Genomic DNA, 11,905 nt, shown 5'->3' with positions numbered 1-11,905 from the left:
GAACTAACTCTTGAAATCAGTATTATGTTTGTATCACATTCAATTTCACCAAAGCCTATCAAACTTTCATTTTAAACAGAATGAAATCAGTCCAAGTTACTGTGATGCTTACACTAAATTACTTTAAAATGCTGAAAACAAACGTTCCTATGAGTTGTAAGAGTTGTGTCGCTTGTCCTAGGTCTACCTATTTCAATACTTATCGTCTCTTTACAAGACATTCCTGACCATGACTCGTGATTTTGAAACACGAAAAGTCTTTATCGGAATAATTACATAACCAGACTTCATAACGAGGCATATTGACAACGTTTATTGTAGAAATGATTAAACAGTGCTGAACTGAACAATTTTAGGTAATATATTGAAATATTTTAAGTTTCAGACAACTTTACTGGGTTCTTCAGCAAGTGTGGACGGACAAACACTAAAACGGGGCTAATAGTCCTAGATTCTCTGACAGCGCCATTAGCCCTTTGTGCAGCCCACTGTAGGACCGAAAACTGTCTTGGGTTCCATATTTTTACTCCTTCGAATCGGTAATTTGTTTTAAATTTCTCCATCAATGAAAATATATTTTTTTTATTTAAAGAAAATGTCATTTTGTAAAATGATTTCTACCTTTTACACGAAAGAAATATTGAAGTGATAATATAATAGAAGGAACTAAGATGATCGAAAATCAAAGGGATATGTTCCAAGTATAAATACCAGACAAGGTTAATTGACAAAAAGAAGTAAATAACCAAAATATTCCGTACAAAGAAACAAAAGTAAACTAGCCAATTACAACTAAAACCTTTGAGTATTGACGAGATACATCGATAGTTTAAGCGCCCTCTTTCTTCTAAAAAAACCAGTCGAGTTGATAAAAAAATATCACGTCTCGGGATAGACGAAAGCAAAAAAGGACAACTAATTATAAAAGACACGGTAAACAAAGTGTTCACGTGGCGCAGATGAATATACCAAAACTATCGTAGAGTCCATAATGAACCTACGTGGTCTGGTCATTTAGCACAATCTTACCTACTCTTACAGTACTTTGCTAGTCAGGCGATGTGTGAAGCCACGGGAAAAGTTATTAAAATACCAATGTAACTTAAACATTAACCTTTCGATTTCAATTCACACTAGATACATCAGCAAAAATGTGAAATTACGTAAACATATAACGTAAAATGTTATTTTTGTTATTCATTCTGCTCAGCTTCATCACCTCAAAGTAAGGTGTGTCTGATTTTGATATGGTACAGCAGATATGAAAAGCTATCATTACCAGATTAGATAGTTAAATCTATTCAATTTAATTTGTATGTTTTCAGATGTGAACTTTTAACCATCAATGGGGATTTAGAAGATATACCATTCGTAAATGAAGCAGGATGGGACTTCTATACGAAATGTTACAGAGAAAAGGAAATCTGCATAGGATGCTTTTTTTAACGTTAAACAGCACTATTATAATGTTTGACAAGGAAAAATGTTTATCTTTGTAAGAAAACATAACATTTGAAAGTTTAATGTTGTAACTTTTGAAAACTTATTTATTCATATCAATTTTGAAACAATTCCTCCTAAAATTTAGAGGCTTCATTACATATGTAATTTACAAAGCAAACCAATATTTTTAAGGATAGTTATATAGCCTTGAACACTTTGATCCCCTGACTTTTTATGTTCTTAACATCATATCAGTCGAACATATTATAAAAAAGGTTCTTCTTAAAAAACGACCGATACAAGTGCAATGTCACCTCCTTGATCAAAGAAAAAGCAATTTCAATATTTAGAAAATACAATAAAGATACTTATAGTGATAAAATGTGATGATCCTTAAATGACGATAATCATCGATTTCAGACTATTAGCAATGTATGTAATATATGTATATGTCTTGCTAAAATACAGTGTAGGCGTTTGCCAACAATGGAGTATATTTAGGGGGTAATGAAGACCTATGCTATGGCATATGCCTATTATTCCTGTTTTAAAATGCATCCATCAACACAAACTCGTATTTCTTAAGAAAGGATTTTTTTCTTGTAATTTGATGACATGTTAAGAACGTTATAAGTTATAAATTTTTAAATAAATAGAAATATTTGATGAATGAGTTGAATTGTTATTATGCTACACATATCATGGAATATGCCTTGTTTAAATGGAGAGTCTCTTTATCTTATGATATTATATTGCATAGGAAATTCTACGTTTTTCATTGGTTTACAAAGATGAATTATTATGTTAATTAAAAAGTATACAAGTAATTTATCAGTAAATAAGGACGCAAGCAAAGGAAACTATACAAATTGTCCAACGAGAAATCGTATTGTTCAAGTTCTAGATCTAGTAAACAGCGTAAGTGAATCAGATCGTTTTGATTATGTAATATCCAAACACGAACTTGAAGGTAGGCTACTAGATCACTTCGTCTCATGCAATATTCCTCCTGTGTGTGGTATTCCAGTATGCCACCTTCAACTGCAGGCAGTATGTGTTATAGTATTACGTAAAATCATTAAGTACGTCTATAATATACTCACACAACGTAGGGGTATACTACCTTTAACTCTACATCTTACTTCCTATTCAGATTACTTGTCAGAACCCTCGCGTTTTTTTTCTCCAGTAAAAATGATGTTTCAACATTTATAAAAGGTCAAATTGTAAGGATTTATATGAAAAAAATGTGATTGACTACGCTACATTTTTCTATTTATTTTCTTTTACATGTATATGCACACAACAATGAAAAGCTCAATATCACCTACGTGAATTCTACATGGATATCGACTGAGATTATTAGTCCTAAAATATACAGTAATAGATTTATGAAGCACAGTAAACTCAGTTTTGTACCTTTTTATGAAATTAAAGGAAAAGCAGGGCGAATTTCACTCTTATATTGTCGAAATTGACCAGTTTCAAAGTATCTTTCATCACTTTTACTTTTTTAATTCAAATAATGGTTACCAATACGAATAAAGAAATTGTCGTTTGACAATTCGACATCGTTTCGTATATACATTTCACCCGTATTTAAAGATTCTTAAAATTTTGGAAAGGTCTGTCTGCAGTTTTTGATAAGATTTTCGGACGTAACATGCTGTTCCAACCTTGAAAGTGATCTTAAGTGTGTCTCAAAAAGGGGAAAATGCTGTTCGAGCTCGAGTTCGAGCTGTGTGTAATGAAGCAGAACTGACATTGTAATAGGACAAAATTTACTATAATAGATTTTATGAAATGTACTTGTTTAACTTTTATTTCATATTTTAGAATATAAAAATTTTTTTTGGGCTTTGTCTTCTGTATGACACCATAATTGATATAATATTCAAAAAGGTGTTTTAATGAAAATGGAAAGAGTATTAAAAGGAGGTAAACAATGTGAACATTACATTTTAAAACTAAAAGTTTCTATTTCTAAATAGTTTTGTTTTTTTTTCTCACCGGAAGAAGGTTTGGGAGTATTTGTTTTGTTCAATATTGTTCAATAGTAATTGTGTTTATTGTTGATTATTTATTGTCCCTTCAGAAGACCTGAAATGCAACAGGAAATCACATTTTTAACATTATCTTATTGTACAATATATCATGATGACAATGCGCGGGTTTCCCCACTGTTCACTGTAAACCAACTATAATTCGCATTGATAAACTTTTGCGAATTTTAGTCAATGGACCGATTCGCGGATAATAATTTTCGCGATATTGACATCACTGAAAATTAATATCAGCGGATCTACGACTACCTTGTCAAATAAAATACAAATAAAAACGAGTTATCTTTCTTTATCTTACCCTGTCTTCCTATGGATATCCCTCCTATATGACGGGGAACCGCCATTTATTGTATAGTTAACGTTATTGACTTTGTCTTGTCAATTGCCTATCGAAATTTATGGGTGAATGATTTTATGAACACCAACTCAATTTCGGGTATTATTTTTTTTCAAATTGCAAAATGTCTTTGTCAAGGTGGTTGATAAAAACAAAAACTCAGAATGTAAATACTAGTACTAGTAATTTGGAAAGTTTGTTGCCTGATCCAAATTTGGGAAAAAATCACCAGAAAATGCAAAAACAACACAGGCTGCAAATTCTTCAGTTTTATTTGCCATACGTTCCAGTGATAAAAGGAAAAGAGGAAATTATTCCCAATATGACAGTAGTCAGAGAGCTAAAATATCCCGATATGCTTGCGAGAATGGAAATGCTAGTGTGGTTAGACATTTTTCTAAGGAACTAGGCAAACCAATCACTGAAAGTACCATTCGTTCTATGACGAAACAATATTTCAGATAATAATAACATTCACCCAACAATACAGTGTCATAACTTCCAAAGCGAAACCGGGAAGACCGCTATTGCTATGAAAGTATGACGAGGATGTAGTTGACTATGCTCATGAACTTCGCAATTCGGGAGCTATTGTCAGTATTGTGATAGCATGTGCTACCGGAATAATTCAACAGAAAGAAAAACACATGTAACGTGAAAATGGAGGTCACATTAGTCTTGTACGTTCTTGGGCAGAATCGTTCCTAAGACGAATTGGATTTGTCAGACGGAAAGGCACAATGGCAGTCCGTAAACTGCCTCTTGACTTTGAAGAACAGAATTTTGATTTTCTCGCAAGCATCCACACAGTTGTCACTGATCGTCAAATTCCACATGAAATGATTATCAAATTTGATCAAACCAACATCAGCATTATTCCATGTGGAAACTGGACTATGCACCAAGAAGGTTAGTCCAATTCATATTTTAAATAAATTTTATTTTTGGAAAAACAATATAAATTTAACTCATGATATGTTAATCAGACAACAGAAACCTTTTATGAAAATAATAAAAGGTAAAAACCATTGTATAAACAATATTTTGTTCACAATTAAGTGGATTTTAAATTTCTGTTTTACCTTTTAATCCCTGGAGGTGTTTAATACTAGTGTCGGAGATTTCAATTACAATAAGTTGTTTTTTTATTGATTTAGTGGTCAAGTTGTTTGTATGACAGTAAATTAGGTGTTGATCTTTTGAAAAGTTTTTACAAGGTTTATTCAAACTTTCAGGTGCCAAACAGAAGTAAAGAGCATGAAATAACTGCTTTGTTGTCTTACATGTACCGCCCCAGTTATTGTACCAAGGAAAAACTAAAAATTGCCATCCAAAAATTAATATCCCAAAAACTACTGATCAAATGAAGAAACCATGCTCCGTTTTCTAGATAAGATCATCATTTCATATGTAATGAGGACTCGCGAGAGACTTGATCTACCTCTCAGACATCCTGCTTTAGTAATCTTCGATGTCTTTGCCGCTCAGCGTGTCGACTCATTTCGAACGAAATTAGAAGGGGCTGGAATAAAGGTGAAATTTATTCCGGGTGGATGTACTGGTGAACTTCAACCATTAGACCTATCGGGCAACGCTCAATTCAAGGAGGTAGTAAAATCGCAGTTTGTCTCCTGGGATGATAAACAGATTTCATCACAACCGAAAGCCGGAAAATATGTTAAAGAGCGTGATATTGACCTTAAACTTTTACACATTAAACCCGTGATGGATGGATTATAAATGCGTGGGAGAAAATCAGGGAAGAAACCAACGTTATTCAAACTGGATGGCGCAGAACAGGGATGCCGAAATGAGAGTTGTGCTGACGTACTACAAACGTTTGAAATCCCCGTGTTTTAGTGATTTTAAACTGAATGTTTTAAAGTTTAAGAATGCTACAAAACATTATTTTTGTGGACTAAAAATAAATACTTTATATACCTATCTGACATTTTCCAGGTATTAAGACGAAAATTGAAAATCAAAGGAAGACAACTGTATTTATTTGATCAACCGGAAGTTAAAAATTCAATGATAACATTGTACACAAGACACCCAACCTTATAAAATCCAATTTCCCCGACTTGTTCGCGGATATAAACTTTCGCGATTTTCACAGGCTCGCAAAAACAGCGGAAGTTTATATCACGCAAAAATTTCTTGGTTTACAGTACCTAATATTATAAATAGTCAAATTGAGGTGCAGTCTATGCATATTTCAATTTGTATTCCAAAGGTACTATCTGAAAACAGTTTGCATTATGCTTAGAGCTATCATTTACTCTGTGTTGCCAGATCATGTATGTGTATTTGACCCATTGGCGGTTGGCATCTATACCATGGGAAGCTTCCTGAAGTTGTTATTGATGCAGTTATACACATAATTCCACAAAGAAAAACTTTTGACTTTCAAAATTTGGAACTTTTCAACAAACTATGGCAGGTTGGTATAATGCATGACGAGTTTATTAGCTAGCAGGTTTTAATGTCCGTGTGTATACTTCTTGTTTACATGTGTAGCAGGCACCTGTTGTTTGACCATTGATCGGTTATGCATCATGTGAAATAGAAGTATTTTTAATTTAACTTTTCTCACTTTTTTTTTAAAGACGCACATATAGCATGCAATCTTGTAGAATGCTGGATGCAAAAGTATGCATCGAGCATTTTACATGATTTTATAATTCATTTAACCTAGTGCAATTGCTTATGAAGGATATTTGTAAATCGTATGTGTAATATCAGCTTTGAAAATGTTACTATTTCAAGTATTGCATATGTATACAGTACATGCATATGATAAATGTCTCATTCTTCTGAATATGGGTAGTGGGAGCCGGGAATATGGATTAAGAGTTCGCATGGAAAAAAAACAATGAACTCAATTTTGAAAATAAATTATATATTAAATCAAATTTATATAAACAAAAACGTGTACGTGTCAAACAATTTAAACTTATAAATAATCTTCTTCGGTAATATACAGAAAACAAAATGAAATGAGGAGTAATAAACATTTCATAGAGCGTGTAGAGAAAGGTCCGGTGGAGAATGAAGAGATGAAGCACGTTGTACATTCATGAGCTGTTCACCGTTTATTTATAGGTTGTAGAAAGTTTCAACTTCGCTTTTGACGTCTGCATTTCCTTTTATAAAGTATGTAACTTATACAAAATAGGATCTCGAATAGAATAATACACTGGTTTTGATATACAAAGATGTAAAGAAACATATATATGCTAATATCTAGTTTTTATGTAGATGTTCACAATTCTGAAGAATCTAATACTATGAGATTTATTCATATTCTATATTTGTTCATACATAGTTCTCTTGTATTGTGTGTCTTGTTCTTCGTATCATAATGTAAATGTAAAAGTGTTGTTCTTTTGAAAACTCCTCCCTCGCTTTAAACTTTTTTAAAGTACAAAAAAAATCAGCCATGATCAGTTTGTTGTTTTGAATATAATTATAAAGAAATACAATATAAGAACAGATTGATAAAACAAGGCATGTATTCCCAATGTTCATTGCGCATGTCTTTTTATAATAAAATAAAAGTAGGAAAATCCCATTACATATCAGTTTGGTTTTGTTTTGTATTTTTTCCGTTAAGAAACTACTATGAATAAGACATATATTTCAGCCTACTAAATGTCACTTCCAAGCATATGAAAAGTTAGATAGGACTGCAGTTGAAACTTCTTATAAGTGTTAACAGTTGGTATATGTAGCAATAATATTATTTTCATGGAGACAAGCAAGGCTATAGCTGAGATGTAAAGTTGTTTTTTTTTTTGTCAGTTGAATTTTCAAACTCAGAAACATCTTTTTGTAAATTTTCAGAGCATCTTTTACTTGTTACCTTATATGTCGACAATAATAAAGTTAATTGAAAGTTATGATTGGACAATATGGTTTATCTTGCAAATTCTTTACTCATTGAAATTCTCAATCAGGACATAGCAGATATTGAAATTAACTTGTTGTAGTGAGAAACAAACAAAAAGCAACAATTAATTTATATGGATATAACAGCTGACCAATATAAACAATAAAACTAATTTTAAATTTAAGTGAATAATGGAGGCATCAATGCTAATGTCTACTGCAAAACAAACTGCAAATGAATAATTTCCTTTCCTCTTTGGTCTACTTCGGAATTGGCTTTTTATAAGCAACTCGGCGGGTACTTCTAGAAAAGCAGAGGACGCTTACCATTCCGGTGCACCTAATCCATGCTTCCAGTTTTTAGTGGAGTCCGAGTTTTACTTTTGTTTCTTTGTAATATTTTGTTTGTTTATGTTAGTTGTGTTAGTGTGTTTTCCATGTCCGGTCTTGAATTACATTAAATTGATTCCTGCTGGAATGTTCTTTCATTTGATTACACAGTCGCCCTAATGTCAACAGTGTTTGACAATGATGTGTCTATGTGTCGTTTGTCATCGTTTTGTTACCGTGTATTTTATTACTTTTGTCGGAGGGGCGTTTCGGGACTTACCTGAAGGTGTGTTTACACTTATGGAAGACCTTTTGGTTATCTCTGTAATTATATAAAGGTAATACAATAGTGCATTTATCTGTGTTTGTTACTACGCTAACGGTAGTTCTTGTCCACTAGTCAGACTTACGTATTATCTTTGCTTCTTTATGTTCTTTATTGTATTTGTCTGTTTTCCATGTCTGGTCTTGTCTCTGGATTAGATTCTTTTGATTTCCGCTAGAATCATGGTTCCCTTGATTACTCTTACCATATCAATAATTTTATGGCAAAGTTTGTAAATAATATATGACTTACTCACAAGAATATAAACTCATTAAAATGAATATTTGGTAGACAGAGGTCAAAAGCTATAATTTCCCCCAAGGATGTAGATCTAGAGTATGGGACACAACTCTTAAAAAAACATTGGAACGTTTGTATTCAGCATTTTACATCAATGTTATGTAAGCTTCAATGAAACTTGGATTGATTTCATTCTGAGTCGGTCAAATGAAAGCTCGATAGGCTTTGGTGAAATTGAATGTGAATATGATACAAACATATCACTGATCTCATGAGTTATGTTCTTTACCCTAGGTCTACCTCCTTAGGAAAGATAGGAAGTATACTTTAACAAAACATGATACTAAAAATGGAAAGGATATTATAGAATAACAATTGATCATATTTCCAATGAGTGTTATAACAAAAGTCCCCAACTGATAAACTCTAGCCAAAATGAATAGTCATAAAGAGAAAGCCGCAACATAAATGGCAATCTCAAGGTAGAAACTGGACAAATGAAAAACATTCCAATTGTACTTACTTGGGACAAACTTTACCGATGGATATTCTGGAAAAAAACAAGGTTTAAGACCGTGCAATGTTCTCGATTTCACGGTGGCTAAATATTTCCGGCAGAGAACACAAATTTTCATTCGATAAAAATCAAATCAAACTTTACGACAAAGGTGATGACTTGTCATTCAGAATTCCTTTCATCAGCGGCAACATCCCTTCAGCAGCTGTGTATGGAATGTTCATATCACAACTTATACGTTATGCTAGAGCTTGCCGAAACTACGCAGACTTTTTGTATCGTGCTAGTACGCTAACAAATAGGCTTTTGGAACAGAGTTATGTTGCTACAATACTGAATTCATGACTACAGAAGTTTTATGGTCGTCATCATGAACTCGTGCATCTTTATGGTGTATCCATCTGCACCATGGAAACTGATTTATTCAACGGGTCAAAAATTTCCTTTCCTCGTTTGTCTACCCCGGACTCGACTTTTATGAACAACTCGGCGGGTGTTTCTAAAAAAACAGAGGACGGTGCACGTGGTCCATGCTTCCAGTTTTTAGTGGAGTCCGAGTTGCTCATTTGCATTTGTTACTTTGTATGTATGATTTTAGTTACTATATTTTCTTTGTTGTGTATGTCTGTTTTCCATGTCTGGTCTTTGTCCCTGGATTACATTCTTTTGATTACCGCTATAAACTTGGTTAACTTGATTACTCTTTTAAAGCAGAACTGAAGATACAAACAAAAGAATCGGAACTACAAACATTTAACTAACAAGAAAAACAAAAGAGACTACAAATTTAAATACAAGATATACCGATCATACATGTATATATTGTTAATTTCGATATACTGTACATGTGCTTCAAGGAGTAATTAAACCATAAGACGCGTCTGTTTAAAATAAAATTAAAGTATACAATTAAAAAGAAAATAAATGTGTTGATGGTAGTCCATCTATAATACGTTTGATCAGCAGTTAAGGTCACACAATCAATATTTTGATACAGCTCGGCTTTCTTGTGATACATGTATACAATTGTCTGTTTAGGTCTAAAAGTGATTACAAGCTCTCCTGATAACTTTTTAATATAATGAACTTTGCAGATGTGTAAAAACAGATTGTCCCATTAATCCATATTTTTTTATACTCAGCTCAGCTTAAACCTTAAAAAAATAATTTAAAAAAGCTAACGAACATGTTTATTGTCACCTACCTGTGTTTTAAACGTTGATTTTATATTTATAGAATTGAAATTACAACATCATTTCTTCCTATGAAGTCAATTGTTCAAATCCGTCGAGTTCGTAAATTTTTATGGCAATATTTACATTATCAAAATAGGCCATTTTCTTTTGGATTGGTTGCTATGGAGATGTTGTTTGTTTTATGTGGTTTGTCTAAAGACCAATGATTCCAGCATGCACTTTAGTACCTTCGGACTTCTCGGACGTAATATCCGCTTCTTACATATGACCCGTGCAGGTCCGGGTGTCAAAAGAATAGGCCTGCAGCAGCGCTAAGTTTGTCGTAAAAGGCGACTAAATAGTGCTCAGAACCCTAGCCGGGGGCCAGGGTGCACTGCCCCAAGAGCAACTGGGTTGTCTGACCCAGGTGGTGGAATGGGGTTCCCCTGGCGTGTTACATGATAGGGTTGTCAGGCTATAATACCGAAAACATGATCGCAAACCATAATGGTGCACCGTTTTGGGAAAGATGCCACGTTCCTCGCACATTAAAGAACTCAACTGTAGTATTCTCCCGGAGTAGGAACCATAGGTCTCCACCACAGAAGGCTAAATTGCCCGACTCTACCCACCTCTCCCTATTTCCAGTGGCAATCAAAATTTCTCGACCTCATTATCCTTGTGTCTCGTCCCATTTTTCATTTCATCATTTCATGTTCAGTTTATCATCCACTTCATGTTCATCGTCTGAATATAGCTGAACTATTGCTGCTCGGGCTTTAAACCCCAACACTCACTCTGAATCCGATTTGGCGGGAAAACTGACGGTTTTCTCCGGAGATTTCCGAAATGTTACGAATATTGTTTGTAAACATATAGGTCCCGTAGAAACCAATATGGGAGATTTTTTGTATAGGATGAATCCGTAAGGATTTTTATTGGCTGATTTAAGTGCAGAATCGTCCACTGTCAGACAAAGGTCAATTAGCACAATATAAGCTGTGAGAAAGACAACTCTAGTTCCGAATTGCAATTGGTACGAAAATACAAATTCAAAACAAATTCGAGCAACATCTGACGTCGAGTATAATACTTATAAGAAACCAAAGCATATGCGCTTAATCCACCCATAATGGTATTATGTCTTCGTTAACAGTTGACATCCCGCCCTAGCCTGTAAAAGTTTGATAGACATATTCGAATAGTGAAGCCAGTTAAGAAGAAAATAAGCTTTTGATTGGATACAAAGGTATAATACGTTTTAATATTGTAAATTTCGATATAAGGCTCACGTATTTTAAGAAAGTAACCTCTTATCAGCAGCATTAGATTTAAATACATAGGAAAATTCGAATTCAATTTTTTTGTCTACAAGAAGTTTTAAAAAAACTAGACGCTATCAAAAGAAGCCAATTCATCACCTATGGTTTTAGTACATGCGATTCAAAGAATGGAGGTTCGGCACTCTAGAACTTATAAATCATTGTTATACTGCAAATTTTGATCAGGTTAATATTATATAATTTGGGGTCAGACAAGGCTGACTACTAGGTTATTGAATATCCTCGACGACCTTTGATCATC

General features: G+C 33.5%; 1 long non-coding RNA gene and 1 pseudogene across 1 annotated transcript; both read left to right on the top strand.

Annotated features, from left to right (window-relative positions):
• The first annotated feature begins 228 nt into the window (after positions 1-228).
• LOC148610611 (uncharacterized) lies at positions 229-2,109 on the top strand. The gene is made up of 2 exons (XR_015914606.1): positions 229-356; positions 1,326-2,109. It is a non-coding gene; the product is annotated as an uncharacterized LOC148610611 (long non-coding RNA).
• Positions 2,110-3,967: 1,858 nt separating this feature from the next.
• On the top strand, positions 3,968-4,757 carry LOC148610610 (uncharacterized; annotated as a pseudogene).
• Positions 4,758-11,905: the final 7,148 nt, after the last annotated feature.

This window comes from Perna viridis, chromosome 8, assembly GCF_037379345.1.
Source record: "Perna viridis isolate PV_CMFRI_1.1 ecotype Kerala chromosome 8, ASM3737934v1, whole genome shotgun sequence".
Taxonomy (NCBI): Eukaryota; Metazoa; Mollusca; class Bivalvia; order Mytilida; family Mytilidae; genus Perna; species Perna viridis.
The sequence above is the reverse complement of the archived record's forward strand: the minus strand, read 5'-3'. Positions and strand labels throughout refer to the sequence as shown.